Source organism: Odocoileus virginianus, chromosome 5 (genome assembly GCF_023699985.2).
Source record: "Odocoileus virginianus isolate 20LAN1187 ecotype Illinois chromosome 5, Ovbor_1.2, whole genome shotgun sequence".
NCBI classification, from domain to species: Eukaryota; Metazoa; Chordata; class Mammalia; order Artiodactyla; family Cervidae; genus Odocoileus; species Odocoileus virginianus.
This window is the reverse complement of record NC_069678.1, coordinates 74,026,208-74,047,447: the sequence shown is the minus strand read 5'-3', so window position 1 is coordinate 74,047,447 and position 21,240 is coordinate 74,026,208. Positions and strand designations below refer to the sequence as shown.

The 21,240-nt window shown below is 36.7% G+C and overlaps 1 protein-coding gene, 1 long non-coding RNA gene and 1 pseudogene across 2 annotated transcripts in view; 2 read left to right on the top strand and 1 right to left on the bottom strand.

Moving 5' to 3' along the window:
• The window catches only part of SCP2 (sterol carrier protein 2), a 179,753-nt gene that overhangs the window by 137,045 nt on the left and 21,468 nt on the right, over window positions 1-21,240 (top strand). The window lies entirely within an intron of this gene.
• The window catches only part of LOC110123452 (uncharacterized), a 51,172-nt gene that overhangs the window by 16,775 nt on the left and 13,157 nt on the right, over window positions 1-21,240 (top strand). The window contains exons 3-4 of the long non-coding RNA XR_002309525.2: window positions 6,241-6,368; window positions 6,455-6,561. This is a non-coding gene — a long non-coding RNA (uncharacterized lncRNA). The remainder of the gene's footprint in view (window positions 1-6,240; window positions 6,369-6,454; window positions 6,562-21,240) is intronic.
• Window positions 17,231-19,426, bottom strand: LOC110125039 (ubiquitin-fold modifier 1 pseudogene; annotated as a pseudogene).

The window sequence follows — 21,240 nt, the reverse complement described above, 5'->3', positions numbered from 1 at the left end:
TCTAGGATTTCTAAAGTTTTAGATTTTACATTTAAGTATATGATCTATTTTGAGTCAATTTTTATGTTTGGTGTAAAATAAAGGTTGATATTTTTTTCCACATACCCATTCAGCACCATTTATTGGAAAGACTTTTCTTTCCGCATTGAATTGCTTTGGAAACTTCATCAAAAATTGCTGTCTATATGAGGGTCTGCTTTTGAATTTTGTTTTTGTTCCATTGATCTATATATCTACCTTTTTACAGATACCAAATTATTTTGGCTATTGTGTTTATTCTCATATACCCTACTCTGCTATACTGTATTTAGTTCAGTTCAGTCACTCAGTTGTGTCTGACTCTTTGCGACCCCATGGACTGCAACATGCCAGGCTTCCCTGTCCTTCACTATCTCCTGGAGCTTGCTCAAACTCATGTCCCTCAAATTGGTGATGCCATCCAACCATCTCATCCTCTGTCAGCCCCTTCTCCTCCTGCTTTCAGTCTTTCCCAGCATTAGGGTCTTTTCCAATGAGTCAGTTCTTCGCATCAGGTGGCCAAAATATTGGAGCTTCAGCTTCAGCATCAGTTCTTCCAATGAATATTCAGGACTGATTTCCTTTAGGATTAACTAGACAGATAAATTCCCCAAACTTGTTCCTTTTAAAAGTTATTTTGCTTATTTTAGATCCTTTGCATCTCCATGTACATATTAGAATGAGTTTGTCAATTTCTACAAAATCAAAAGCTTGCTGGAATTTTCACTGGGATTTCATTAAGTCTTTAGATTCATTTAGAGAGAATTGTGATCTTAATAATGTTAACTCTTCCAAACCATTAGATGTGTCTATGTTTCCATTTATTTATCTCTCCTTTAACTTCTAACAGAATGCTTGTTGTTTTCAGTATAGGTCTTAGGTATCTTTTGTTAGGTTTATTCCTTGCTATTTTATGATTTTTGGTGTAATCATTTTAACCTTAGTTTTCCAATATTTGTTGATAGTATATAAGAATACAATTGATTTTTTAAAAAGCTTGTAAACTATGACTTTGCTAAATTAATTTATTCTAGTAGTTATCTTGCAGATTATAAATGATTTTCTATACAACCATGCCATTTGCCAATGACAGTTTTACATCTTCCTTTCTGAAATATTTTTTTTCTTATTGCAATGACTGTGGGCTCTAGTGGCATATTGAATAAAAGAGGTGAGGGTGGGCATCATTACCTTGTTCCTGATCTCAGGGGATGAAGTTTATCTTTTACCACTACATGTAATGTTAGCCGTAAGTTTATTGTTGATACCATTTATTATGTTGAGAAAATTCCCTATTTTTCTTAGTTTGCTGAGTTTTACTTTTTTAATCATGAAGGGGTGTTGAATTTTTAAAAAATTCTTTTGTATTTATTAAAATAATTATATGGATTTTGTACTTTCTTCTACTGACATGGTGAATTACCTTGATTTTGAATGTTAAACTAACTTTATATTTCTGGGATTAATTCTAATTGGTCATATTATTTGAGCCTTTTAATATATTATTTGATTCAGTTTGCTAGCATTTTCTTAATGATATTTGCTTTATATATTTGTAAAGGATATTTGGCTCTAGTTTTCTTTTATTTCCAAGTTGTTTTATTCGGGTCTTATAAAATAAAGTGAGCAGTGGTCACTCATTTTCTTGTTTTCTGAAACAGTCTGTGTAAGATTAGTATTAGTTCTTGACTGTCACATTACCAGTATAATCAAGTAGCTTAAAGTCTTTGGGGGGGTGGAATTCAATGAATTAAAATTTGTTGATAGATATGGGCCTGTTTATAATTTTTATTTCTCCCAATGCCTATTAATTTTGATAAGATATACTTTTCAAGAAAATTGTCCATTTTATTTAAGTAGTTAGATTTGTTGGCTGAAGCTGTTCAAAGTATTCTTTTATTATTCCTTTCATGTCTATAGGATCTGTGGCAAAGCCTTTTTTAAAATTCCTGATATTGATGATTTTTATTCTTTCTCCTTTATTTTTTTTCATCTATCTAGCTAAAGGCTTTGTCAGTTTTGTTGAGCTTTACAAAGTTTCAGGTTTTGGCTTTGCTATTTTTTTTCTTCCATTTCACTCATCTCTGGTCTTTATTATTTCCTTCCTTTAACTTACTTTGGGTTTCCTTTTTAAGCTTCTTATAACAGATCTTTAGATCATTTATTTTAGATCTTTCTCCATTTCTAATGTAAGTGTCTAAAGCTGTATGTTTTCCTCTAAGCAGTATTTCAGCTGCATTCCACAGATTTTATAACTTTGTTGTAGTCAGAGTTTATGCTTTGTTTGATTTTGTTCCTTTTAAGTTAACTTAAGTTAACTTGAAATGTATTTTATGGTTCAACATATGGTATGTATTGGGGCTTCCCTTGTAGCTCAGACTCTGGTGAAGAATCTGCCTGTAGTGCAGGAGACCCAGGTTCAATCCCTGGGTCAGAAAGATCGCTGGAGAAGGGAATGGCAACCCATTCCACTATTCTTGCCTGAGAATTTCATGTACGGTGGAGCCTGGTGGGCTACAGTCCGTGGGGTCACGAAGAATCAGACATGACTGAGCAACTAACACACACACACACAGGTCTATATTGGTGAACGTAACATATGTACTTGGAAAAGTAATGTTGATTCTGAGGTTGAAAGATGTAGTACTCTATATATGCCAATTAAATCAAGATGATTGATAGGATTTTTTAGATCTATGGCTTGAATAATTTATCAGACTTTCTCTATTACTTGCTGAGAGAGGGATGTTAGAATCTTCTACTACAATTGTGGAACTATCTCTTTCTTTAGTTCTTTCAATTTTTGCTTAATTTATTTTAAAGCTCTGTTTTTTTACAGTTTTTATGTCTTCTTAATGAGTTGTGTTTTTTTTCATTGTCAAATATTCTTCTTTATCTCAGGTTTTATTCTTTGTTTATGTGCTTATGTGTGCTTAGTCATTAAGCTGTGTCCAACTCTTTGCCAACGCATGGACTGTAGCTGCTAGGCTCCTCTGTCCGTGGGAATTCTCCAGGCAAGAATACTAGAGTGTGTTACCAAGCCCTCCTCCAGGGGATCTTTCCAACCCAGGGATCGAGCCCAGGTCTCCCGCATTGCAGGTGGATTCTTCACCATCTGAGCCACCTGGAATTCTCTTTTATCCAACTAACATTAGCTGTGCCAGCATTCTTAGGCTTCCTTCTTTACATGATATAACTTTTTCTATCTGTTTGCTTTCAACCTTTTGTGTCATTTATTTGTCTATTTAAGATGTGTCTCTTGTGGACAATAGTATATTGTTTTTTATCAAATTTGTCAATATCTGCATTTTAATGGAGTGTTTAGATGTGTGTTAGGGCTTCCCCAGTGGCTCAGCTGGTAAAGAAACTGCCTGCCATTGTAGAAGACACAAGAGGTGCAGGTTTGATCCCTGGGTTGGGAAGATCCTCTGAAGAAGGAAATGGCAACCCACTCTAGTATTCTTGCCTGTAAAATTCCATGAACAAGAGGAGCCTGGTGGGTTACAATGCATGGGGTTACAAAGTAAGATCATGGTATCTGATCCTATCACTTCATGTCAAATAAAAGGGGAAATGGTGGAAGCAGTGATAGATTTCTTCTTCTTGGGCTCTAAAATCACTGCAGATGGTGACCACAGTCATGAAATTAGACAACAATTGCTTCTTGGCAGGAAAGCTATGACAAACCTAGATGCTGTGTTTAAAAGCAAAGACATCACTTTGCTGACAATGGTCTATATAGTCAAGGCTATGGTTTTTTCAGTAGTCATGTACGGATGTGAGAACTGGACAATAAAGAAGGCAGAGTACTGAAGAATTGTTGCTTTCGAACTGTGGTGCTGAAGAAGACTCCTGAGAGTCCCTTGGATGGCAAGATCAAACCAGTCAATCTTAAAGGAAATAAGCCCTAAATACTCTTTGGAAGGACTGATGCTGAACCTGAAGCACCAATACTTTGGCCACCTGATGTGAAGAACTGACTCATTGGAAAAGACCCTGATGCTGGGAAAGATTGAAGGCAGGGGGAGAAGGAGGCAACAGAGGATGAGGTGGTTGGATGGCATCACCAATTCAATGGACATGAACTTGGGCAAACTCCAGGAGATGGTGAGGGACAGGGAAGCCTGGCATGCTTCAGTCTACGGGGTTGCGTAGAGTCCGACAAGACTTGGTGACTGAATAACAATAATTAGATGTGTGTTGTCTCTTATAGTAGCCACTAGCTCTATGTGGTTATTGAATCCTTGAAATGTGGTTAGTCCAAATTGAGTGCTATAAGTGTGAAGCCCACATCAAAATGTGAAGACTTAACATGAAAAATAAAATATAAAATATTTCACTAATAATTTTTTATATTGCTTACAGTTTTAAATGAAAATATTTTCAGTATGTTGGGTTAAATAAAATATCTATTAAATAAACTATTTACTAGTAAAATTTAAAGTACATATGTGACTTGCATTATATTTCTGTTGGGCAGTGTAATTTAAAGGTCATAAACATTTAATGTAATTACATATTGATATAGTAGGATTTAGGTTGACCACTTTATTATCTGCTATTTGTCCCTTTGATCAAATTGCCAACATCCGTTGGGTCATAGAAAAAGCTAGAGCATCGCAGAAAAAACATCTACTTCTGCTTCATTGACTACGCTAAAGCCTTTGACTGTGTGGATCACAACAAACTAGAAAATTCTTAAAGACATGGGAATACCAGACCACCTTACCTTCCTCCTGAGAAGCCTGTATGCAGGTTAAGAAGCAACAGTTAGAACTGGTATAGAATAGTATGTTTCATTTAACCAATAGAGAAACTTTTTGGTTTTTTAAGGCAATAAAGTGAGTCTCCTGCATATGATCTTTCAAGTTGCTGATTTTCAAAGATGCAAATACATACACAGGTGAACTTAGTTAGTTCATGTGTCTGGTACATTGTCACGTGAACGCACCTTCTACAAGTGGTTGTGTTTTTGTATACTTTAATGTACAATGCTGTATAGAGTGTAGAAGTACAGTATGTTTATTAAAAGTCCAGGATGTCCAGAAGCAAGAATAAAAGCAACAGTGATATAGCTGGCACTATACTATTCTTTTCAAGGTACTGTTCTATGAGATTAAAAATGTTTTCTTTCTTACTTAATTTTTTTTTCTGTATTGTCTCTGTGAAAAGTATTACAAACCTATTACACTATAGTACTATAGCTGACTGTGTAAGTTGGGTACCAAGCCTTACTTTGTTGGACTTATGAAGAAGTTGGACTTAAAAGTGTGCTCTCAGAGCAGAATTTGCTTGTCTGTAGAGGATTTAATGTAAAATATATTGGCAAAAAATATAGGCTCTGGAGCTGGGCTGCCTGAGTATCCTAGATCCCCTGCTGTGACTTTAGATCGGTTAATTAATATCTATACGTCTGCTTCCTCATCTGCAAAATGGGAATGATAGTGCCTACTTCATGGTGTTTGAAGATTAAATTAAGTTATGTAAATTTACATAAAATAATTAGAGCAAGGCCTGACAGAGTTAGTGCATAGAAGCTATTAGCTACCTCTGATAGCACCGCTACCACCATTATCATCATTATTTGGAGATTCCATATCTCATTACCAGAACTATCATCTGGAAGAATATTTTATACATTTTTATTTACTGTTAATCCCCTGGAAGTTCATAAGAATGTTGAAGTTGTCAAGCATGTGATATAATTATTTTCTTTTGCTTTATCGCTCAGTCATGTCCAATTCTTTTCAACCCCATGGACTGTTGGGATTCTGTTCATTGGATTCTCCAGGCAAGAATCCTGGAGTGTGTAGTCATTTCCTTCTCCAGAGCATCTTTCCTGACCCACGGATTGAACCCAGGCCTCCTGCATTGCAGGCAGATTCCTTACTGCCTGAGCCACCAGGGGAGCCTTAATGCTCAGCAGTATTATCAGCCATTTTCCTTCATTTCATGAAAGTGGTCTTTTTTTCTCCTGTCCTTCTCCCCTCTCCCCATTGTTTACTAAAAATATTTATATTGAATGTAACAGTACAGTTGAAAATGGAAATGAATGCACTTTGTCAAAATTAAGAATTTTTAAAGCAAATAGTATTTTAGTTACAGTATTATATCCATTTCAGTATTTTTCTTGTGGTTCTCTGAATCTCTATTATATTTGTAGTAATTTTGGAAGTAGAGAGCTCTTAGGAACTAATAGGAGCTTTGCTTTGTTCTGTGCAGGAAATGTCCTGAAAATATATGCCTTTATTACCCAATATTTACTACCTCACATTTAGAAGTGCTTGCATCAATTTGATGTTAGTTTGAGCCATCAAGAAATGTTTGCTCCAAGATATTCTTGGCTTCCTGTAAGTTTTTTTAAAAAACAAACATATCTAATAACATGTTCCAATGTTATTTTAAAGGTTTATGAATATTATTTTTCCTTCCATAGGTCAAGGTTGAAAACTGGTTGATAGAGGAGGTAATAATTATGGAGGGAAGTGGTCATAAATCCTAGTGGTGGATTGATTTCAAAGGGGCACCCCCTTGGAGCTACAGGTAATAATACAAACAGATTTCACAATTTTTGTACCATTTTTGGCATAAGTGTTAATGATTTGGTCATTTATTTGAATGTATGATTGCATTCTCTGAATTTATTAGCCAATGTTTTAAGTTTACTTAGCCATGGTATTTTTGATTTTTGTTAAGTACCATATAGTTCAATAATCTTGATTAATTGATGAGAATTTGAATTAGTTGAAACTCTAAATTCAACAATAAGCATTTTCAAGTTTGATTATTTTAAAATAAGTGTACAGGCTTAAAAATATGTGTCCAAATAGGGATATTGCTATGTGTGCTAAACAAGAATTATATATAGTTGCATTTTTATAGAATCTGCCTGCCAATGCAGGAGACTTGGGTTTGATCCCTGGGTCGGGAAGATCCCTTGGAGAATAGCAACCCACTGCAGTATTCTTGCCTGGAACATCCCATGGACAGAGGAGCCTGAGGGCTACAGTCCGTGGGGTCACAGAGTATTGAACACAACTGGGCAGCTAGCCACACACAGATGGTTGTAATTTTATACGGTTGCATGTGTGATTCCTGGTGCTCAGACAGTAAAGGATTTGCCTGCAATGCTGGAGACCCAGACTCGATCCCTGGGTTAGGAAGATCCCCGGGAGAAGGGAATGTCAACCCACTTAAGTAATCTTGCCCGAAGAATTCCAGGGACAGAGGAGCCTGGTGGGCTACAGTTCATTGGGTGATAAAGAGTTGGATACGACTGAGCAACTAACACACTATATTGCATTTGTGGCTGGTGTTGCATAGAAATTTTTTCTCTTGGGAGAATTGGACTGAAAGTTATGAAGTAAGAATTTTACTATGGCTCGACTGCTGTCTGGCCATGTGACTCTTTTGGTTAATGATCATTTAGTCAGTTAATCACTTTGACTCTCAAGTTTCCTTAATTGTAAAATGTTCTGGAATAACAGCACTAAAATTCTGAGATTTATTTTATGAAGACAGGTGAGTGTTGTATTTTTATATTATCTTACATATTAAATAAAATTTTATAAATTATCACAAATTTCAAAATAGAGAAGTTAGCATTTATAATATATTTGTTATAGCAATTAACATGGCTTCTTATTGCTGTTTATTTCTCAAATTAGGTAATTTTTTAATCTAGTAGGGAAAATGAATATTCATTAATAGCACATAAGAGAGTGATAGAGAGGCACATAGAGTTGCAATATAATGTGCCACTTGCAATTTTTCTCAGCTTTTTCTTTTAAGCTTTTCGGTTAGTTTGTTTGCTTCAATTGTTACTAACACCTCAGGTAGCTATGTTGTTCAATGATTTTTGCTGATTGTTCTTGACAAATGGCTCTGAGGAAGATACTGCTTGTACTGGGCAAGTTCTCTTTCAGGTTGCATAAAAACAAGCTTTTTAGAATGGTTTACCAAGGAATTTTCAGACAGGTCAAATAATGACAAGTCTCCGAGAAGGGAGCTTTGAAAGAACTCCAACTCCATTTTGACTCCTCCAGTGCTGAGTAAAATGCTAGCCTTTACCATGATTGCAGGTTGCAATCTATGTCTGTATCCCTATATGCAAGGCAGCAATGGAAATGTAGACATAGAGATGTCTAACTTTTGAAACACTCTCCTCTCTTGGATAAAAGACCATTTCTTCATGTTATGCTTAAAGGTCTCTTCTCTACCTATACCTCTAACTTCTATATTTCTTAGAATTTTATACTTGGTCTTTGTGCTAGATCTGTTAACATGGTATTTCACACAGTATTTCCTCTAATTAAGAATCTCATTTAGGATCCTAAATAAATGAGATGCAGAAAGGAACTTCTCCTTACAGCATGCACGGGGCTCACCACGGACACAGTGGAGTAAGGAGGGGGTGGGATGAATTGAGACAGTAGCAATGAGACATATACACTACCATATGTAAAACGAATAACCGCTGGGAATTAGGTGTATGATGCAGAGAACTCAAATCCAGTGTTCTGTGACAACCTAGAGGGGTGGGATGGGATGGGAGGGGGGAGGGAGGCTCGGGAGGGAGGGGACATATGTACACCTGTGGCTGATTCATATTGATATATGGCAGAAACCAACACAATATTGTAAAGCAATCATCTCCAATTAAAAATAGATAACCATGGGGTTGCAAACAGTCAGACACAACTGAGCGACTGAACTGAACTGAACTGAAAAAAATCCAAAAGTTAGACATTAGGCCAGAAAAGTTAGATTGATAAAGACTGAAGAGTGTCCTTTGGATTTGGCTATTATCAAGTCATTGGAAATCTTGGAGCAATTTTACTGAAATGTTTTTCAGGAAAGCATATGGGGATTGGAAAGAAGTAGAAGTAAGAAAGTAGCAACAACAGTTTGCAACCACAGATAAGCTTTTAGGAGTCGTGGCTGTGATTGGAAAGGGATGTTTAAGAGGGTGTACCTCAATTTCAGGTATATGTTCTGTATGAATGAAGTCATGGCTTTGATCTTAGCCTCTTCACTCTTTTCAGTACATAGACTTGTTAATAATAGTCATTTTTTCTGTAAAATAGAAGTAAAATATAGTATCTACTTTATAAAGCTGTGCTGTGGATCAAATGAATAAATGCGTGAGATCCCAGAACAGAGTAGGAAAACTAATTGCTAGTATTCTCTTCCTACCACTCTTACAAAAGGAAGCTCAGATGGATTGAGTTCACTGTTGGCAGTAATAAAACACTTGTTCGTTGCCGGGAGCCAGCACACGAGATCCTACCCATGACAAGGTCATGGGGAGAAAGCCTGATGGGCAAGGCGGATCAGGTTTTCAGGGATTCTGAAAAGCTGCCCCAAAGCTGCCCCCAGTGCTCACCTTAAAGATGGTATCTGTTCTTCTGATGCTTGCTTTAACAAACTACTCCCTAATTTCTGTATTATAGGCAGAAGATCTTCCCAGATTTCTTTCCAAATAAGAATTAATTTAGAACTTTAATTTATAAGTTTTTTGGGTGGTGGTATTTTACGAGATTATTTAGGGTGAAAGGAGTGTTTTAATTTGAGCTCCTTTGCTGGTAGTTTGTTAGTCAAATACATTTATGCCCTTGGTACTAATATGCATGATTGCTTATAATGTATTAATCATAAAATAGCATAAAGAACCTGATTATATAAGAGCCCTAATAGATATAGAGCATTGAGGGATGAAGGAGTTTTATTAGATAATATAAGAAAAAATTATTATAAAAGTGGTTATTGGGTTAACGTTTGCTTGCTGTGTTTTTGCTTTTAGTGTGCTAAGGCTGTGCTATGGAAATCATTGTTAATATAGTTATAGATCTAGAAAAATAAGAGCTTAGCCCTAGTATTGTAACAATGAAATAGTTGTTAATTATTAGCCAGGAGTGCTAGGCAGAGGCTTCCTTATTAGAGCCGCAGAGTCTGTATGGGGTAAAATTTTTAGATAAATTTAACTGATAACTTTTGCAGAAGAATTGATGTTGGTATTAACAGGGTCATATTTTTATTATGTTGTGACATGCTGTACTGTTGCCCTATGAGACTGTAACTCTTCTGTTAAGCTCACCACAGAAACAGAAAACAGGCTTACATTCACCTGACTTACATAAAATGTTAATAAGCCCTAAGGCCAAAAGATAATGTGTAAAGATTTATTATAGAGACGAAATGCAGAAAGCATCTTGTTCTTCCTTAAGGACAAACTGATGTAATGTAAACTAACTCTTTATAGACATGAGTGAGCATTTTGTATCCTGGATACACTCTGAGTGAGGGTATAAAAACTGTTGTCAAAAAATAAAACACAGACTTGGCCCTATCAAGGTTAGTCTCACGTGTCCTCTATCTCTCGCCGACGCTGTTCATCCTGAGGGTACCCCCTGGATCCTGCCGAGGCTGGACCCCGGCAGTTCGTATTACAGTATGAAAAATAATTTATAACCATTTCAGATAAGTAACATGGTTTAATTTGTAAAGAAAATGATCTTCCAGTATGACAGCATCATGGCATCAATTTTTGGTGTAAATTTTGTGCCAAATACTACACAAACATTATTTTTATACTCTGTTCTGGCATTGGTAAATAGATAACTCTTTTCTTTTATCTCTCTAAAGCATGAGGTTATCAGCTCAGTTCAGTTGCTCAGTTGTGTCCAAATCTGTGACCCCATAGACTGCAGCACGCCAGGCCTCCCTGTCCATCACCAACCCCCCAGAGTTTACCCAAACTCAGGTTCATCGAGTCAGTGATGCCATCCAACCACCTCATCCTCTGTCGCCTCCTTCTCCCCCTGCCTTCAATCTTTCCCAGCATCAGGGTCTTTTCCAATGAGTCAGTTCTTCACATCAGGTGGCCAAAGTACTGGAGCTTCAGATTCAGCATCAGTCCTTCCAATGAACACTTGGGACTGATCTCCTTTAAGATGGACTGGTTGAATCTCCTTGCAGTCCAAGGGACTCTAAAGAGTCTTCTCCAACACCACAGTTCAAAAGCATTAATTCTTCTGCGCTCAGCTTTCTTTATAGTCCAACTCTCACCTCCGTACATGATTACTGGAAAAACCATAGCCTTGACTAGATGGACTTTTGTTGGCAAAGTAATGTCTCTGCTTTTTAATATACTATCTAGGTTGGTCATAATTTTTCTTCCAGGGAATAAGTGTCTTTTAATTTCATGGCTGCAGTCACCATCTGCAGTGATTATGGAGCCCCCAAAAATAAAGTCAGCCACTGTTTCCACTGTTTCCCCATCTATTTGCCATGAAGTGATGGGACCGGATGCCATGATCTTAGTTTTCTGAATGTTGAGCTTTAAGCCAACTTTTTCACTCTCCCTCTTTCACTTTCATCAAGAGGCTCTTTAGTTCTTCTTTGTTTTCTGCCATCAGGGTGGTGTCATCTGCATATCTGAGGCTATTGATATTTCTCCCAGCAATCTTGATTCCAGCTGGTGCTTCCTCCAGCCTAGCATTTCTCATGATGTATTCTGCATGTAAGTTAAATAAGCAGGGGGACAATATACAGCCTTGACGTACTCCTTTTCCTATTTGGAACCAGTCTGTTGTTCCATGTCCAGTTCTAACTGTTGCTTCCTGACCTGCATACAGGTTTCTCATGAGGCAGGTCAGGTGGTCTGGTATTCCCACCTCTTTAAGAATTTTCCACAGTTTGTTGTGATCCACACAGTCAAAGGCTTTGGCATAGTCAATAAAGCAGAAATAGATATTTTTCTGGAACTCTCTTGCTTTTTCAATGATCCAGCGAATGTTGGCAATTTGATCTCTGGTTCGTCTGCCTTTCCTAAATCCAGCTTGAACATCTGGAAGTTCATGGTTCATGTATTGCAGAAGCCTGACTTGGAGAATTTTGAGCATTACTTTACCAGTGTGTGAGATGAGTGCAATTGTGCGGTAGTTTGAGCATTCTTTGGCATTGCCTTTCTTTGGGACTGGAATGAAAACTGACCTTTTCTAGTCCTGTGGCCACTACTGAGTTTTCCAACTTTGCTGACATATTGTATGCAGCACTTTCACAGCATCATCTTTTAGGATTTGAAAAAGCGCAACAGGAATCCCATCACCTCCACCAGCTTTGTTCGTAGTGATGCTTCCTAAGGCCCACTTGACTTCACATTCTAGGATGTCTGGCTCTACATGAGTGATACATCATTGTTTATTTTGTTGCTAATGGGACATAAAGAAGTCAGGGTGATAATAAATGTTTCTGTGGTATGGTCATTGAAGCCTTAAAGTGTTACAGTTTGCATTTGAGACAGTGATTTAAATTCTCATTTCAGAGTGACAACTGAACTGAACTGAATAAAGAAGCATATCAGTGGAAAAAAATAAATAAATAAATTCTCATTTCAGACAGCTTCCTTACTCTCATATAGGAAACTTCTGTTTCATCAGGTGAATGTGACATTTCAGTTATTTTTATTGACATAAAACTTTTTTTGTTCTCTGGAAGATCATTTTAATTTTAATTGACTTGTTGAGCATTCTGAGATGTTTTTCTTCTGTCATCTATTAAAACAATAAAAAATAAATATGTAACAATATTATTTTCAAACCCATTTTCTTTCTCAAAATTGAGGTATAATTTTCATAAAATAAAATGCACAGTTCGCAGAAAAACAGTTGTTTCTATCAGCATTATTCATAAACCAAAAAAGTAGAAACAATCCAGATGACTGTCATTAGCTAATAAATGGATAAACAAAATATAGTATTTTCAGACAATGGTATATTCTTTGGCTATAACAAAAAGGAAGTAATGGTACATGCTACATCCATAGATAGACCTGAAAACATTTTGCTAAGGAAATAAGGCAGTCACAAAAGATCTCCTATTGCATGATTCCATTTATATGAAATGTCCAGAATAGGCAAATCTATAGAAACAGAAAGTAGTAGATTAGTAGTGGCCTAGGATTGGGAGAGATAGCTAGAAGAGTATGGGATTTTTTTTTTTTTTTTTTTTTTGAGGAAATGAATGGTTCTGAAATTGATTGTGGTGATGGTTACAATTATCTGTAAATATGCTAAAACCATTGAATTATAAGCTTTAAATGGGTGGTTGGTATAGATAATTGTGTACATCCATGTAACTACCACCCAAAATAAGACAGAACATTTCCATCATCCCAGGAAATTCCACTGTGTTTATTTCCAATAAGTCCTCTAACTTCCCTCAGTCACCTCTCCCTAACTCTCCAGTTCAGTTTAGTTCAGTTGCTCGGTCGTGTCTGACTCTTTGCAACCCCATGGACTGCAGCACGCCAGGTCTCCCTGTGCCTCACCAACTCCCGGAGTTTACTCAAACTCATGTCGATTAAGTTAGTGATGCCATCTAACCATCTCATCCTCTGTCATCCCCTTCTCCTCCTGCCTTCAATCTTTCCCAACACCAGGGTCTTTTCAAATGAACCAGTTCTTCACATTAGGTGGCCAAAGTATTGGAGTTTCAGCTTCAGCATCAGTCCTTCCAATGAATATTCAGGACTGATTTTCTTTAGGATGGACTGGTTGGATCTCTTTGCTGTCCAAGGGACTCTCAAGAGTCTTCTCCAACACCACAGTTCAAAAGCATCAATTCTTCAGCACTCATCTTTCTTTATAATCCAACTCTCACATCCATACATGACTACTGGAAAAACCATAGCCTTGACTATACGGACCTTTGTTGGCAAAGTAACGTCTCTCCTTTTTAATATGCTGTCTAGGTTGGTCATAACTTTTCTTCCAAGGAGCAAGCATCTTTTAATTTCATACCCCCAAACAAGGCTAAGATGAATTGGTTTCTATCATCATAGATTAGCTTTGCTGATCTTCTAACTACATATAAATGGAACAATATGTGTGTGAAACAATATGTGTGAAAGTGAAAGTGAAAGTCTCTTAGTTGTGTCCGACTCTTTGTGGCCCCATGGACTATACAGTCCATGGAATTCTCCAGGCTAGAACACTGGAGTGGGGAGCCTTTCCCTTCTCCAGGGGATCTTCCTAATCCAGGGATCAAACCCAGGTCTCTGCATTGCTGGCAGATTCTTTGCCAACTGAGCCACAGTGGAAGCCTAATATTATGTGTATAGGTGCTTTTTTTGTGTCTAAATTCTTTAACTCAATAGAATAAGATTTATCAAAATTTTCTTGTGTCAGGATTGTATTATCTTTGTTCCTAAGTAGTATTCTATTGTCTAAACATGCACACACACATCAGTTTGTTTATCCATTCTTCTGTAGATGGACATTGAGTTCTTTTCTGTTTGGGAGTATTATGAATAAGTGTGCTATAAACATTTTTGTACAAGGCTATTTGTGGACATACCTTTTGCATTTTTCTTGGGTTAATAACTCAGGGTGAAATTGCTGGGTCATAGAGTAGCATATGTTTAACTCAATTAGAAACTGCCAAAGAGTGCTCCAAAGGGTTGTCATGTGCTTTTTAACATTATAGCTGAGTGACAAAGTAGCATTTAACATGTATTTCTCTTCTTGTTTACCCTTAGTTCTCTTCCTCAGAGTCAACCCATTTTAAAATTTCATTTGGATTTTTCCAAAAATTGTTATGCTTATACAAATACATATGTATATGTGTGTTTATAAAATCTGTCTGAAATGTATGTTTGTATATGTGCATATTGATTACATTGTAGACTGCCTCTTTTCCTTACATCTCTAAAATCATTCTATGTTATCACTTATACACAGTCTTTATTCTTCTTAATACCTATATATTGTTTACAAGAAACTTACTTATTCACTTATTGGCATATATAAGTTAATGTTAAGATTGTTATTACAAACATTGGTGCACTAACCATCCTTGTGTATTTACATATTTTTTACAAGAATACCCATAGGATAAATTCCAAACACTGGACTCACTATGTCATAGGATAGTAGATATTTTAAAATTGATGGATATTGACCAATTTTTTTCAAACAAGATTGTACCAATGCACATTTCTGACAACAGTGTATAAGAGTGCTTCTTCTTCTATAATCTTATCAACATTGGGTTTTTTAAAAATCAAGTGTAAACAATCTTGCCAACCTTTATAGATCATCCAAGTCTTTCCCATCAGCACTAAAAAACTAACTGAAAACACCCAAGAAGATAGAATTTATCCAGTTTTCAATTCTTCAAAGAGAGACTCGTAATCTCTGTAATGTTCTTTGAAAACTCTTTTCAGTATTTGAGTATACACTGTCAGTAACATTTTCCTCTTACCAGTCTTTGAGGGATAGTGTTTAGTGGTGGTGTAGCATTTTGGGGGAAAACATTATAAATCTTTTATAATGTTATAAATCTTTGTAACAATGACTTTTTTGGTAGTCTGAATAAGATGAAGAATTATTGAAGAGTAAATATTTACTTGCTGCATACTGAGGATTTGGATATATTTCAAGTAAATCTGACGTGGCTATTCACTGTAGCCCAAGAAAGAATTCATACTCCTGGAAAATATATCAGAATGACAGTTCAGAGTTGTTTAAACATTTTTGACCTAGTTACTTGGATAACAAACTGCAATAGGATTCTAAGACAATCAGAAAACCATCAAGTGTTCCAAAACATGTGATGATGGGGTGGGGAAGTTAGAAAGTTTTCTTCTACCAGTGATATGTGTTTAATTGCATGATATTACTACTTTAGTGGGAACTCAGCATTGGAGAATTAGCTTTAAAATTAAATTTCCATAACACTGGTTCCTGATTTTAACTTGTTAAGATCTGGGTTAAAAAAAGATTCTAGCTTCTATAACGGTACTCATAGTAGAAGAGAAAGAGATTTCTCTATTTGAATTGAATAGTGTTTTGTCATCAGTTTATTTTTTATTTTTTTTTTTATGGTATAAGAAAATGTATTTTCACAAGATGAATCATGGACCAATAAAGCACTTTAAATACACCACTTTGAAACATTTTGCACAAAGAAGTTACAGATCATATTTAATAACATGTCTAGTTCTATACAAGAAAATACTTTTAAGACCTTACTGTAATAAAATTTTCCAACCAAAACAAAAATATTAAATAATCTATGAGACATCATAAAACCTATGTGTGTGAGAAATCAGGCAGAATTCTGTGCTAGAAACAGAATGAGGGAAAATCTAAATAAGACAAAAAAGTCAGAAAATTTCTCATTAATGGAGGTTTAATTTTGTTAAAGACCAGGAGTCTTTAGGCATCAGAAAATAAGTTTGCTTATAAAAATAAAAAATTCCACAAACATTAGAAACATACTTTTCTACCTCAGCACAAATTTTTTTGCCCTTTACAATTCAGAAGACTTCTAGTCACTATCAAATACCTGAACCATGTCTTAGTCTTAACCAATATCATCTTTCTGATACTGAGTCTGTTACATAATTTTTTTCCCCCATGAACCTAGGGCCTATGCACATTTCAATAAAAACTGGTTTTAGAAACACTTTATTCATGAATACTTCAACACCTGTATCTTGAAGCTTACATTTCCAGGCCTCCAAAATGCAGAACAGATACCAACCAACCAGGCCTGCCTCCAGAGACCGCAGCTTCTAGAATACAGCAAGTCAAGTGCTGGTTCTCAATCACTATGAGCCTTCTCCTTTCAAGATATGCATAGATACTGATGCCCTCACTAAGGGCAAACATAATCTTCCCTATGTATATCTTTCTTTAAGGGGAATTCTGAAAACCATATGCTGACAATGCCTATGCTGTGCTTTCTCTGATCATCTTTGGCTCCTTATAACAATGTCAAGTATTTTGTTTTCCCTTCAGTTCTCTCCATAGCCTCTGCAGTTTTGTCTAACCACTTTGGCTTTTTCTGTGACACTCCTGTTACAAGTTTCTGCTTGCCTTCCCTTTTGTTTCTTTCCTTCTTGCTAGAAGCCTGGTCATCTGGGCTTCCCCATTTTCCTTTCCTAGCTTCTTATTCAAATCACAACTATAATCTTAATGCTTCCTTAAATGGTGGGTCTTCATTATGTATAACCAACCAGAATTTAAATTAGCATTTCTATGAGCGCTGTTGTGAACTTTCAGATGTTCTTCTTTACACTGTCTCCCTGAAGGCTATTTACGATTATCCTCAAAAAGATGATGGTTTCTCGAGGATTCCTATTTTAAAAGTTGTTTTAAAAGAGATCAATAAAGGAATGCATAGTTCAGCAACTGATGCCTCTACTTATTCTTAATTCTCATCATTACAAGTACTGGAGTCTGCAAGATCATCGCTAAAACTCTTTGGTGTGGGATACCAACCAGTTTTACCCATAAGGGCTAGATTGAAAATGCAATTTTGGGCTCTTTGATGTCAAATTAAAACTTATAAGAACTCAAGAAGTCTAAAACTTTAAAACAAGCTAAATGATAAGATAGTTATTCATTGATATGATCCTTTATCATAAATGATATATAAGGAGGAAGTCAACTATGTTTCTGTCTGTGAGTCAGATGCTAACAAGCCAACCGTCATGTGTGGATCCATAATCTTTTTTACATTTTTAACGCAGGGACAAGAAGGAAGCTTCAGCAAATTTTAATTTTCCAGATGTTCTCAGAAAGAATGACCAGAAGCACCCTCAGGTTATAAGACCCAGATGGTTGATCCATTCACCCCTGATGAACTACCTGTGTGTGCAGCGAGGCAGCAATGAAAGACTGATCCTTTGTGGTCATGGTGCCCTAGGCCTGGATGCGTTCTCTCCTCACGTGAAGTGTCAACAAGCACAGACAGACAGTCACCTTTCACTATGTCATCAATTACTGGTGTTTTCATAGGATTTCAAACGCCTGATTCCAATTTTACAATAATAACATTACCAACATTTACTCTGGAAGGGGGTTTTATGTTCCAAGCAGCAGATATTAACAATGTCCAACACGATCTCTAGGAATTATTCGCAGTTCTGAACCGTGCTTTAGAAAAACATTTCCAGCAGTCTGTGCAGGATTTATTCCTATACCATCATTGGTAATAATTGCACTTGTTGCTGCAGGAACTTTAAATTCTTCTGCTGCAAACTTTAAGACAGCTGTGAAAGGTGTACTTTCAGGAACACTGAGTACTTTGTATGGCAGCCGCGGGTCTGACATCAGTGTGATCTTAAAAGAAACTTTCGACGTGGTGCCGCCGTTTGAGACCAAAACCTCGCAGCAAACCCCTGTCGTCAGTTTAAAAATATAAATTCTTTTTGGATTTTACAATTAGAAAAATCACATTTTTTTCTGTTCTTTTTTTTGTTTGTTTTTGGTTTACTTTGCAATGGTCATATGATAAAAAGCAAATTAATGTCCAAAAAATAGTATTAATATCACATTTTATTCCAATTTTTAAAGTTCTTTCACATATACTGTTCAAGACTTATTGAATACTTGTTTAAAATGAATAAGTAAAATTTAACTTTAGCCTATGGTTAGCTATCTGTGATTTATGAAAATTTTTGTTTTTATTCATTTGTTGTGTCCAACTCTTTGTGATCCCATGGACTGTAGTATACCAGGTTCCTCTGTCCTCCACCATCTCCCAGAATTTGGTCAAATTCATGTCCATTGAGTTGGTAATACTCTCTATCTATCTCATCCTCTGTGGCCCCACTCTCCATTCACCTTCAATCTTTTCCAGAATCAGAATCTTTCCCAATATGTGAGCTTTTCGCATCAGGTGGCCAAAGTATTATAGCTTCAGCTTCAGTGTCAGTCCTTTCAATGAATATTCAGGGTTGGTTTTCTTTAGGATGGACTGGTTTGATCTCCTTGCACTCCAAGAGACTCTCAAGAGTCTTCCCCAGCACCACAATTTGAAAGCATCATTTCTTTGACACTCAGCCTTCTTTATGGTCCAGCTCTCAAATCTGTACATAACTATTGGAAAACCCGTAGCTTTGACTACAGACCTTTGTTGGCAAAGTGATGTCTCTGCTTTTTAATACACTGTCTAGGTTTGTCATAGCTTTTTTTCCAAGAAACAAGTGTCTTTTAATTTCCTGGCTGCAGTCACCATCCAGAGTGATTTTGGAGCCCAAGAAAATAAAATCTGCCACTGTTTCCACTTTTTCCCCTTCTGTTTGCCATGAAGAGATGAGACTGCTTGCCATGATCTTCGTCTTTTGAATGTTGAGTTTTAAGCCAGGGTTTTTACTCTCATCTTTCACTTTCATCAAGGCATTATTTAGTTCCTCTTTGCTTTCTGTCATTAGAGTGGTGTCATCTGCATATCTGAGGTTGTTCTTAATTTCTCCTGGTAATCTTCATTCCAACTTGTGATTCATCCAGCCTGGCATTTCATATGATGTACTCTACATAGAAGTTAAATAAGCCGGGTGACAATATAGTGTCTTTTCGTACCTCTTTCCCAATTTTGAACCAGTCAGTTGTTCCATGGCCCATTCTAATTGTTGTTTCTTGACCCATATGCACATTTTTTGGGAGACAGGTATGGTGATCTGGTACTCCCATCTCTTTAAGAATTTTCCACAGTTTGTTGTGATCCACACGTTCAAAGGCTTTAATGTGGTCTATGAAGAAGAAATAGATGCTTTTCTGGAACTCCTTTGCTTTCTCTATGATCCAGTGAGTGTTTGCAACTTGATCTCTGTTTCCTCTGCCTTTTCTTAACCTAACTTGTATACCTGGAAGTGTCTGTGATCTACTAAAAGAGCATAAAAGTGCTTCTGAGATTAAACTCGTAACAAGGGATGGTTGCTTTGAAGCTAAAAGTTGATTATTTGGTTTGTCCTTTTGTACAAGTTCAGCTTGGCATTTAGTGCCTTTCCAGTGAGGCTTCAACCTCGTTTTCTGTCCTGATCTTCCATTTTTCAGTCTGTGAAAGTTCTATAAATGCTTACTGTATGCCCACATTATCTTTAGGTGATGTAGGCAACTGATATTCAAATATAGCTTCTACTGATGGATTGATTTAGAATCCCCTGTAACTTTACCTAGTGGCTAAGATGGTAAAGAATCTGCCTGCAATGCAAGAGACCCAGGTTCAGTCCCTGGCTTGGGAAGATCCCCTGGAGAAGAGAATGGCAACCCACTTCAGTATTTTTGCTTGGAAAAGTCCATGAACAGGGAAGCCTGGCTGGCTACCATCCATGTGGTCACAGTCAGACACAACTGAAGTGACTGAGCATGTCATGTAGCTTTGAAAAAAAAAAAAAAAAAAATATATATATATATATATATATATATTCCTGCCTTACCAGGATTTTTATTTTAATTCCTAGGGCTAGCTTGATCCTAACAAATTAATGTTTATAAAGTTCCTATAAGAGTTTCTCGTGCACAGCCAGGTTTGGGAACTAGGACTAAGAAGCACACAAGAGGCAGATAATGTAACACAAATGATTACAAAACAGAATATAAGTGCCTTAGGCAAAGCACAAACCAGAAGTATGAAGAGAGGGAAAAAGGGAACAGAAAACAGGAGGGGTGACGATTTATTAAATACCCACCACATGTCTGATTCACTGCAGATGGTGATTGCAGCCATGAAATTAAAAGACGCTTACTTCTTGGAAGGAAAGTTATGACCAACCTAGATAGCATATTGAAAAGCAGAGACATTACTTTGCCAACAAAGTTCTGTCTAGTCAAGGCTATGGTTTTTCCAGTAGTCATGTATGGATGTGAGAGTTGGGTTATAAAGAAACCTGAGCGCTGAAGAATTGATGCTTTTGAACTGTGGTGTTGGAGAAGACTCTTGAGAGTCCCTTGGACTGCAAGGAGATCCAACCAGTCCATCCTAAAGAAAATCAGTCCTAATATTCATTGGAAGGACTGATGCTGAAGCTGAAACTCCAATACTTTGGCCACCTGATATGAAGAGCTGACTCATTTGAAAAGACCCTGGTGTTGGGAAAGATTGAAGGCAGGAGGAGAAGGGGACGACAGAGGATGAAATGATTAGATGGCATCACTGACTCAATGGACGTGGGTTTGGGTGAACTCCAGGAGTTGGTGATGGACAAGGAGGCCTGGCGTGCTGTGGTTCATGGGGTTGCAAAGAGTCGGACACAACTGAGTGACTGAACTGAACTGAACATGTCTATTTCTGTGCTAGCATTTATATCTAGTTGGGTTTGGGGGAGGAGATGTAGAAAGAAGAAACATATTTAAACTAAACTGTGGTACATATACATCATGGAATATTACTCAGTCATTAAAAAGAATTCATTTGAATCAGTTCTAATGA